This window comes from Microcaecilia unicolor, chromosome 11, assembly GCF_901765095.1.
Source record: "Microcaecilia unicolor chromosome 11, aMicUni1.1, whole genome shotgun sequence".
Lineage (NCBI taxonomy): Eukaryota > Metazoa > Chordata > Amphibia > Gymnophiona > Siphonopidae > Microcaecilia > Microcaecilia unicolor.
Window position 1 is genome coordinate 72,824,345 of NC_044041.1, and position 11,101 is coordinate 72,835,445.

The window sequence follows — 11,101 nt, forward strand, 5'->3', positions numbered from 1 at the left end:
GGGGAGAGAAAGCAGCAGCTCACTGTAACACAAAATCGTCTCAACTCGAAGAGACTTCAATTGGAAGAACTTGAACACAAAGTCCTCGTGAAAGGAAATGAAGACTGAACTTGAACCTGAAATATAACCAGAACATAAACAATATAGATATCGGGGAGGGGCTATGGATTGATCAGCTATGATTAAGGGAAAGAAAATTATCAGGTATGATACATAATTTTACCTTCCCTATCATCAAGCCGATCAATCCATAGACTGGTGGGATGTACCGAAGCAGTACTCACCCAGGGCGGGACATGGAAATCCCTGAAAGCAACACTGAAGCCCCAAACTGGGCCTCGGCCCGAGCAGCCACATCCAAGCGGTAATGTCGTGAGAAGGTATGAGCCGACGACCAAGTAGCCGCTCTGCAAATCTCTTCCAAGGAGACAGATCTGGACTCTGCCATCGAGGCTGCTTGTGCTCTAGTAGTGTGCGCCTTCAGCTGAATAGGCGGAATCTTTCCTGCCGCCACATAAGCTGACGCGATCGTCTCCTTGACCCAACGTGCCACTGTAGGCTTAGATGCCTGCAGACCCTTACGAGGGCCTGCGAACAGCACGAACAGATGATCCGACTTCCGGAAATCATTGGTCACTTCCAAGTATCTGATGATGACCCGTCTAACATCCAGGTATTTGAGCGCAGGGTACTCCTCTGGGTAATCCTCCCTAAGAAAAGAGGGTAGGTAAAGCTGCTGATTCACATGGAATCGAGAAACAATCTTGGGCAGGAAGGAAGGCACTGGGCGAATCGATACTCCTGCCTCAGTGAATCGCAGGAACGGTTCTCTACACAAGAGCGCCTGGAGCTCGGAAACTCTTCTGGCTGATGTGATAGCCACCAGGAAGACTGCTTTTAACGTCAGGTCCTTCAGTGATGCCCTTGGCAAGGGCTCGGGCGGCTTCTGCAAGGTCCGTAGCACCAGACTGAGATTCCACGTAGGCACTATCGAGTGCAGAGGGGGGCGCAGGTGATTAACTCCTTTGAGAAAGCGTACCACATCCAGCTGTGAAGCCAGGGAAGCCCACTTCCGACGACCCCTGAAGCAAGCTAGAGCCGCCACCTGGACTTTCAGCGAACTGAGCGAGAGGCCTTTCTCCAGCCCCTCTTGCAGGAACGCCAACACGGAAGATATTGGAGCAGTGAAGGGCGATACAGAGCCTGCCTCTCGCACCACGATGCAAAGGTACGCCAAACCCTGGCGTAAGTGGTGGAAGTAGAGCGCTTCCTCGCTCTCAGCATAGTGGCCATGACCTTGTCTGAGAAGCCCTTCTTCCTCAGCCGCTTCCGCTCAAGAGCCAGGCCGTAAGACCAAAGGGGGAGGGATCCTCCATCACCACGGGACCCTGATGTAAGAGGCCCCGCTCTGCTGGCAGCCGCAGAGGGCCATCCACCGAGAGTCTGACTAAGTCCGCATACCAGGGACGTCTGGGCCAATCCGGACCCACCAGGATCACCCGGCCCGGATGCTTTGCCACACGGCCTAGCACCCTGCCCATCATGGGCCAGGGCGGGAACACGTAGAGAAGCTCCTGTGCCGGCCACTGCTGGAGAAGAGCATCGACTCCCAGAGATCGAGGGTCCTGTCCTCTGCTGAAAAAACGTGGCACTTGACAATTGGCCGAGGACGCCATCAGATCCAGGCTCGGCCGGCCCCAGCGTTTCGTGATGTCCAAGAACGCCCGAGCAGACAGTTGCCACTCTCCGGGATCCAAGGTATGGCGACTGAGAAAGTCCGCCTTGACATTCATGACTCCCGCAATGTGGGCCGCCGACAGCTGTTCCAGATTCGCTTCTGCCCACAGGCATAGCTTCTTGGCCTCCTTGGCTAGAGGGGCGCTCCTGGTACCTCCCTGGCGATTGACATAGGCCACAGCCGTGGCATTGTCCGACAGGACCCGTACAGGCCTCAGCACCAGTACCAGGAGAACCTCTAGAAGCGCCAACCGAAAGGCTCAGAGTTCCAGGAGGTTGGACCATTTTGTCTCTGCAGGAGACCAGAGCCCCTGCGCTGTCCGTCCCAGGCAGTGGGCTCCCCAGCCCGTCAAGCAGGCGTCCGTCGTGACGACCACCCTCTCCGGGGTCGTAAGAGGCATCCCTGCGGACAGCTTGCCTGGCCTCAGCCACCAGCTCAGCGCCTTTTGCACCGCTGGATCCAAAGGAAGGCGTACGGCGTAATCCTCCGAGACTGGAGTCCACCGCCGCAGAAGAGTGCTGTAGTGGTCTCATGTGAGCCCTGGCCCAGGGCATTACCTCCATCGTGGCACATAGTCCCAAGCCCGAAGAGTAGAGGAGGCTAGGAACTGGCCCACCTGCGTCTGAAGCTTGACGCTCCGGTTGTGTGGCAGGAACACTCTGCCCACTTGGGTGTCGAATCGAACTCCCAGATACTCCAGGGACTGAGTCGGGCGCAGCTGGCTTTTCTCCCAGTTGATGATCCATCCCAAGGAGCTCAGAAGAGCAATGAGCCTGTCCGTAGCTCTCCCGCACTCCGCATAGGAAGGGGCTCGGATCAGCCAGTTGTCCAGATAGGGATGGACTTGCACTCCTTCCTTGCGGAGGAAGGCCGCGATGACCACCATTTCTTTGGAGAAGGTCCGCGGAGCCGTAGCCAACAACGGGAGGGCTCTGAACTGGAAGTGTCGGCCCAGCACTGCAAAGCGCAGAAAGCGCTGATGAGGCGGCCAGATGGGAATATGTAAGTAAGCTTCCTTGATGTCCAGGGAGGCCAGGAATTCTCCCTTCTTCACCGCAGCTATTACAGAGCAGAGGGTCTCCATCCGGAAGTGCCAAACTTTCAAGGCCTGATTGACTCCCTTGAGGTTGAGGCCGAGCAGATCCTTCTTTGGCACCACAAAGTAAATGGAGTAGCACCCCTTGCCAAGCTGATCTACTGGCACCGGGACCACCACACCCAGGAGGAGCAGGTTGCTCAAAGTCTGCTGCACGGCCGCTGCTTTGACCTGAGACTTGCAAGGAGAGTTTACGAACCCGTCTCTTAGGGGTCGGCAGAACTCTAGCTTGTAGCAGTCTCTGATGACTTCCAGAACCCAAGCGTCTGAAGTTACGCTGGTCCACTTGCCCAGAAACAAGGACAACTTTCCTCCTATCTGCACTGGGCCATGGACCAGGTCCCCGTCATTGGGTACGCGACCCTGGGGGCGGGCCAGAGGACAAACCTCCGGGACGGCAGTCCCTACGAAAGGAATGCTGCTTGGGGGGAGAAGTTCCGTTTGAAGGAAGCGGAGGCAGAGGAGGCTGACTTGGCCGGGCGATACCGACGGGGTTCCTGGAATCGGCCCTTAGAGAGACCAGGACGGGCACTGCCGGCCCGAGCCCTGACCTCCGGCAACCTCTTGCCCTTGGACATGCCAAGCTCCGTCACGATCTTGTCCAGCTCGTCCCCAAAGAGCAGCTTGCCTTTAAAAGGCAACTTGGCTAGGCGAGATTTAGAGGCATGGACAGCAGACCAGTGCCTAAGCCAGAGCCACCGCCGCACAGAGACTGTCTGAGCCATCCCCTTGGCCGAGGCTCTCAAAACATCATACAGCAAGTCTGCCAAGTAGGCCAAACCCGACTCCAGGGTCGGCCATTCCGCCCTCCAGGAAGGGTCTGAGGGGGAAGCCCGCTGCAAAACAGTCAGGCACGCCCTAGCCACGTAGGAGCCGCAAACCGAGGCTTGCAAACTCAGAGCGGCCGCCTCAAAGGACGACTTTAAGGCCGCCTCCATTCTCCTGTCTTGGGCATCCTGCAGGGCAGTGCCACCTTCCACCGGCAGCGCCGTTTTCTTAGTCACGGCAGTGATTAAGGACTCTACCATGGGCCAGACAAAGGCTTCCCGTTCCCCCTCAGGAAAGGGGTACAGACGGGACATAGCCCTGGCTACTTTCAGGCTCGCCTCAGGGGCATCCCATTGCGCTGAAATTAAGGTCTGCATGGCTTCATGAACGTGGAAGGTTCTAGGCGGGCGCTTCGTACCCGGCATAATGGCGGAGCCAGCAGAGGCTGAGAGAGAGCCTTCCTCCGGAGAGGCAATCTTCAAAATGCTCATGGCCTGCACAAGCAGGTTGGGCAAATCCTCTGAGCGAAAAAGACGCGCTGCAGAGGGGTCGTCCGCTCCATTCGAGCGAGGATCAGTCTCTTCCATCGATTCTGCTAAGGATCTCTGGGAGAACTCAGACACGCTGCCATCATCCACATCAGAGGAGACCGAGTCCCCTGAGGGTGGAGGTCACTTAACCCTCCATTGCCTGCCGCATTGAGCCTGCCATGAGTGGGAAAGCGCGGGGTACAAACGTAACAAAAAAAAAAAAGATCCACCCGAGGGCGCTTAAGTATAGAGGCCTCATCACCCCGATCAGAGGGGTGGGCAGGGGCAGTGTTCTGCATAAGAAAGGCTTGATGCAGCAGCAAAATGAACTCAGGGGAGAAACCCCCCAGTCTGTGCATTTCTGCAGCCTGTGCCGCGGCCCTCGAGGCGCCCTCCATCTGCGCTCCCAGTAGCAGGAGAGAGGCGTGTTGCGCGTCCAAAATGGCGTCCGGCGCGAAACTCCGAGAAGGAGCCGCGGGGGAAGGTAAAATTATGTATAATCATACCTGATAATTTTCTTTCCATTAATCATAGCTGATCAATCCATAGACTGGTGGGTTGTGTCCATCTACCAGCAGGTGGAGATAGAGAGCAAACTTTTGCCTCCCTATATGTGGTCATGTGCTGCCGGAAACTCCTCAGTATGTCGATATCAAAGCTCCATCCGCAGGACTCAGCACTTAGAGAATTACACCCACGAAGGGACACTCTGCCCAGCTCACCACCGCCGAAACGGGGGAGGGGAATTAACCCAGCTCATCCCCACACAAGTGGGGGAGGGGAATCCGTCCAGCTCATCCCCGCGGGGGAGGGACACCACACCCGCCGATGCGGGGGGATCTGGCTTATCCTGCAACCGCAACCGCGGGAGGAGCTGACTGACCCTAACACCGCCGAAGCGGGAGGGGTACAAAGCTGCCCTACAGCCGCACGAAGCGGGAGGGAGTGCCGGCAGAATTTATGTCTCAATCCAGCCCCGTAAAACGGAGGGGAGAGGAATGCAGCAGCTCACTGTAACACAAACTCGTCTCAACTCTTGAAGAATCCAAGTGAAAGAAGAACTTGAACACGAAGTCCTCCTGAAGTAACTGAAGGCTAAACTTGAACCTAAAATTCAACCAGAATATAAACAGTACAGATATCTGGGAGGGGCTATGGATTGATCAGCTATGATTAATGGAAAGAAAATTATCAGGTATGATTATACATAATTTTACCTTCCATATCATCAAGCTGATCAATCCATAGACTGGTGGGATGTACCGAAGCAGTACTCACCCAGGGCGGGACATAGAAATCCCTGACCTCAACACTGAAGCTCCAAACCGGGCCTCCGCCCGTGCAGCCACAGTCAAACGGTAATGCTTGGAGAATGTATGAGCCGAAGCCCCCGTTGCCGCCTTGCATATCTCTTCCAAGGAGACGGATCCGGCCTCTGCCATCGAGGCCGCCTGAGCTCTCGTGGAGTGAGCCTTCAGCTGGATAGGCGGCACCTTCCCCGCGGCCACATAAGCCGCTGCAATGGCTTCCTTGACCCATCTTGCCACTGTAGGCTTAGCAGCCTGCAGACCCTTACGAGGACCTGCAAACAGGACAAACAGATGATCCGATTTCCGGAAATCATTGGTCACTTCCAAGTATCTGATGATGACTCGTCTCACATCCAGATATTCAAGAGCGGAGTACTCCTCTGGGTAGTCCTCCCTACGAAAGGAAGGGAGACAGAGCTGCTGATTCACCTGGAAGCGAGAAACAATCTTGGGCAGGAAGGAAGGCACTGTGCGAATAGTCACTCCTGCCTCAATGAACTGCAGAAAAGGCTCTCGACATGAGAGCGCCTGGAGCTCGGAAACTCTTCTGGCTGAAGTGATAGCCACCAAAAAGACTGCTTTCAACGTCAGGTCTTTCAGAGATGCCCTCGACAAGGGTTCAAAAGGCGGCTTCTGCAATGCTCTTAGCACCAGGTTGAGATTCCACGCAGGCACCACTGAGTGCAGAGGAGGGCGCAGGTGATTAACTCCCTTGAGAAAGCGCACCACATCTGGCTGCGAAGCCAGGGAAGCACCCTTCAGGCGGCCCCTGAAGCAAGCCAGAGCCGCTACCTGGACTTTAAGGGAACTGAGCGACAGGCCTTTCTCCAGACCTTCTTGCAGGAACGCCAACACTGAAGAAATTGGAGCAGTGAAGGGAGAAAGTGAGCCTGCTTCACACCATGCTGCAAAGATACGCCAAACCCTGGCGTAAGCAGTAGAAGTAGAGCGCTTCCTCGCTCTCAGCATAGTGGCGATGACCTTGTCTGAGAAGCCCTTCTTCCTCAGACGCTGCCGCTCAATAGCCAGGCCGTAAGACCAAAGGGAGAGGGATCCTCCATCACCACGGGACCCTGATGTAACAGGCCCTGCTCCACTGACAGCCGCAGAGGATCGTCGACTGAGAGCCTGATCAAGTCCGCATACCAGGGACGTCTGGGCCAATCCGGACCCACCAGGATTACCCTGCCGGGATGCTTTGCCACCCGGTCTAGCACCCTGCCCAACATGGGCCAGGGCGGGAACACATAGAGGAGCTCTTGTGTCGGCCACTGTTGGAGAAGAGCATCTACTCCCAGGGATCGAGGGTCCCGTCCTCTGCTGAAAAAGCGCGGCACTTGGCAATTGGCCGATGACGCCATCAGATCTAGGCTCGGCTGGCCCCAGCGCTTCGTGATGTCCAAGAACGCCTGAGCAGATAGTTGCCACTCTCCGGACTCCAAGGTATGGCGACTGAGAAAGTCCGCCTTGACATTCATGACTCCGGCAATGTGGGCCGCTGAAAGCTGCTCCAGGTTCGCTTCCGCCCACTGGCAAAGACTCATAGCCTCCTTGGCTAGAGGGGCGCTCTTGGTACCTCCCTGGCGGTTGATATAGGCCACAGCCGTGGCATTGTCCGACAGGACCCGTACAGGCTACAACACCAGTACCGGGATGAACTCCAATAACACCAACCGAATGGCTCTGAGTTCCAGGAGGTTGATAGACCACTTGCCTCTGCAGGAGACTAGAGCCCCTGCGCTGTCCTTCCCAAGCAGTGGGCTCCCCAGCCCATCAAAGAGGCGTCTGTCGTGACGACAATCCACTCCGGGGTCACCAGAGGCAATCCTGCAGACAACTTGTCTGTCTGCGTCCACCAGCTCAGCGCCTTGCGCACTGCTGGGTCCACGGGAAGGCGCACAGCATAATCCTCCGACATCGGAGTCCAGCGCAGCAGCAGAGATAGCTGTAGTGGTCTCATATGAGCCCTGGCCCAGGGCACTACTTCCATCGTGGCCGTCATAGAGCCCAACAGCTGCACGTAGTCCCAAGCCCGAATAGGAGAGGCTACTAGGAACTAGTCCACCTGAGCCTGAAGCTTGACAATCCGATTGTCTGGCAGGAACACTCTGCCCACTTGGGTGTCGAATCGAACTCCCAGATACTCCAGGGACTGAGTCGGGCGCAGCTGGCTCTTCTTCCAGTTGATGATCCATCCCAGGGAGCTCACAAGAGCAACTACCCGGTCCATAGCTTTGCCGCACTCTGCATAAGAGGGGGCTCGGATCAACCAGTCGTCCAGATAAGGATGGACTTGTACTCCTTCCTTTAGCAGGAAGGCCGCTATGACCCCCATTACTTTGGAAAAGGTCCGCGGAGCAGTAGCCAACCCGAAAGGGAGGGCTCTGAACTGGAAGTGTCGTCTCAGGACTGTAAAACGCAGAAAGCGTTGGAGAGGAGGCCAGATGGGAATATGCAGGTACGCTTCCTTGATGTCCAAGGAAGCCAAGAACTCTCCTGCCTTCACTGCCGCTATAACAGAGCGGAGAGTCTCCATGCGAAAGTGCCTCACTTTCCAGGCCCGATTGACCCCTTTGAGGTCGAGGATAGGCCGGACAGAACCTCCTTTCTTTGGAACCACAAAGTAAATGGAGTAACGTCCCTTGCCAATCTGATTTTTTTGGCACCGGAATGACCGCACCCAGGCGGATCAGGTTGTCCAAGGTCTGCTGCACTGCCACAGCTTGACCGGAGACTTGCAGGGAGAGAGTACAAACCCGTCTCTTAAGGGTTGGCAGAACTCTAGCTTGTAGCCGTCTCTGATGACTTCCAGCACCCACGCGTCTGAAGTTATAGTGGTCCACTCGCCCAGAAACGAGGACAGCCGTCCTCCAATCCGCACTGGGGCGTGGACCAAGGCCCCGTCATTGGGTACGAGACCCTGGGGGAGGACCGGAGGGAGCACCTCCGGGACGGCGGTCTCTGCGAAAGGAATGCTGCTTGGGGGAGAAATTCCTCTTGAAGGAAGAGGGGGCAGAGGAACCCGACTTGCCCGGGCGGTACCGACGGGCTTCCAGCAACCGTCCTCTGGAGGTACCGGGACGAGTACTAGCCCGAGCTCTGACCTCTGGTAATTTCTTGCCCTTAGACGTGCCGAGATCGGTCACGATTTTGTCCAGCTCGACCCCAAAGAGCAGCTTGCCTTTAAAAGGCAATCTAGCCAGGCGGGATTTAGAGGCGTGGTCAGCAGACCAATGTTTCAGCCAAAGCCACCGCCGCGCAGAGACTGTCTGAGCCATGCCTTTAGCTGAGGCTCTCAAGACATCATACAGCAAGTCTGCCAAATAGGCTAAGCCCGATTCCAGGGCCGGCCAATCAGCCCTCAAGGAAAGATCCGAGGGGGAAGCCCGCTGCACCATAGTCAGGCACGCCCTGGCCACATAGGAGCCGCAAACTGAGGCCTGCAAACTTAAAGCAGCTGCCTCAAAGGACGACCTTAAGGCCGCCTCCAATCTTCTGTCTTGGGCGTCCTTTAGGGCCGTGCCACCTTCCACCGGCAACGCCGTTTTCTTAGTCACCGCAGTGATTAAAGAATCCACGGTAGGCCACAGATAGGCCTCACGTTCACTCACAGCCAAAGGATAGAGGCGGGACATAGCCCTAGCCACTTTAAGGCTCGTTTCCGGGACATCCCATTGAGCCGCATGGCTCATGCACGTGGAAGGATCTAGGCGGGCGCTTCGTCCCCAGCATAATTGCAGAGCCAACAGGGGCTGAGGGAGAGACGTCCTCCGGAGAGGAAATCTTCAAAGTGTCCATGGCCTGTAACAACAGGTTGGGCAAATCCTCTGGGCTAAAAAGCCGCGCTGCAGAGGGGTCATCCGCTCCATCCGAGCGGGGATCTATCTCCTCCAAGGAATCCGCAAAGGACCGTTGGGAGACCTCAGACACGCTGCCCTCATCTACATCGGAGGAGACAAAGTCCTCCAAGGCCTGGAAATCAACCCGAGGGCGTTTACCTCTGGGAACCTCAACCTCTTTATCAGAAGAGGGAGCAGGGGCAGCGTTTTGCATGAGGAAAGCCTGATGCAGCAGCAAAACAAACTCGGGGGAGAAACCCCCCAGACTGTGCACTTCCGCAGCCTGGGCAACAGCCCTAGACGCACTCTCAACCGGCGCTCGCAATAGCGGGGGAGAGACATGCTGCGCATCCAAAATGGCGTCCGGCGCAAAACTCCGCGAAGCAGCCGCGCGGGAAGAACGGCGCTTAACTTTAGCCGCTTTGTGCCGTCGCCCAAATTAAGGGCGTTCATGGCATTAATGTCTCCAACCTCAAGGGCGGCCCACGAAGAAGCCGTCCGAGCCGCGTGGCCGGCCAAGATGGCGGAGGCGAGGAGCGGGGGATGGGCGTTTATGGCGGGAAAAAACCGCCATGCCGGAGGAACGACCGGGACATTCATCGGTCACTAAACTGTCACCCATCAAGGGCGAATCAGGTTGTAAAACCCCCGCATCCCCTCTAGAAGCGCTCCAGCGATCCGGGGAGCGACCCTTTGCGCCCTCGCCCTCCGACGCCATATGCCACGAGGAGAAGAATCGGGGAACCCCCTGCCCGCTATAAAAAGGTAAAATTACCTGCTTGCCGCTCCGAGCTGTAACGAACTGGTGTCCCAGTGAGTAGCTGCAATGAACGTTTAAAGAAACGTCGAATTAAACGCCTTTAAAGACGTTAAAAAAAATTTTTTTTTTTTAAACGGAGCCAGCGGGAGGGGGGAGAAAAGGAGGGACCTGGCACCACCAGGTTTGCACTTGCTCAAAAGAGCCCTCAACCCCAGGCCTCAACAAAACCTAAGGATTAGGCTTGGAGGCCTAGCCAGAGCTGCTGCTGTGTGTGACCACCACCTGCTGAGATAGAGAACATACTGAGGAGTTTCCGGCAGCACATGACCACATATAGGGAGGCAAAAGTTTGCTCTCTATCTCCACCTGCTGGTAGATGGACACAACCCACCAGTCTATGGATTGATCAGCTTGATGATATGGAAGAAGGGCGTTTTAATTTCGCCGACTTCTTACTGTCGCCCGATTCAAGGGCGACCAAGCTGTTAACGTCTCCCATCTCGAGGGCGGCCCAAGAAGCCGACCGAGCCGCGTGGCTGGTCACGACCGGGAGGGCGGCCAGCGGGAGATGGGCGCCTAAGGCGGGAAAGGCCGCCACGCCGGAGGAAAAACCGGTGAACTCTCCCGGTTCCAAAAGGGCAACTCTACCTTCGATCCCCCCACTTCCCCGCTAGGCACACGAACGCTTTCTGGGGAGTGTCTTTTCACGCCCTTGCCATCCGTGGCCATAGCCACGTGGAGACCGTTTGGGGAACCTCCTGCCCGCTAGTAAAAGGTAAAAATTACCTGCTTCTTGCTCCGAGCAGCGACGACTTGTTCCAGTGAGCAGCTGCAAATGGACATCCTTTTTGAACGTTAAAAAAATTTTTTTTTTTTGTTTAACGGAGCCAGCGGGAGGGGGGAGAAAAGGAGGGACCTGACACCACCAGGTTTGCACTTGCTCACGAAGAGCCCTCAACCCCAGGTACTCAACAAAACCCAAACAATTAGGCTTGGAGACCTAGCCAGAGCTGCTGCTGTGTGACCATACACCTGCTGAGATAGAGAACATACTGGGGAA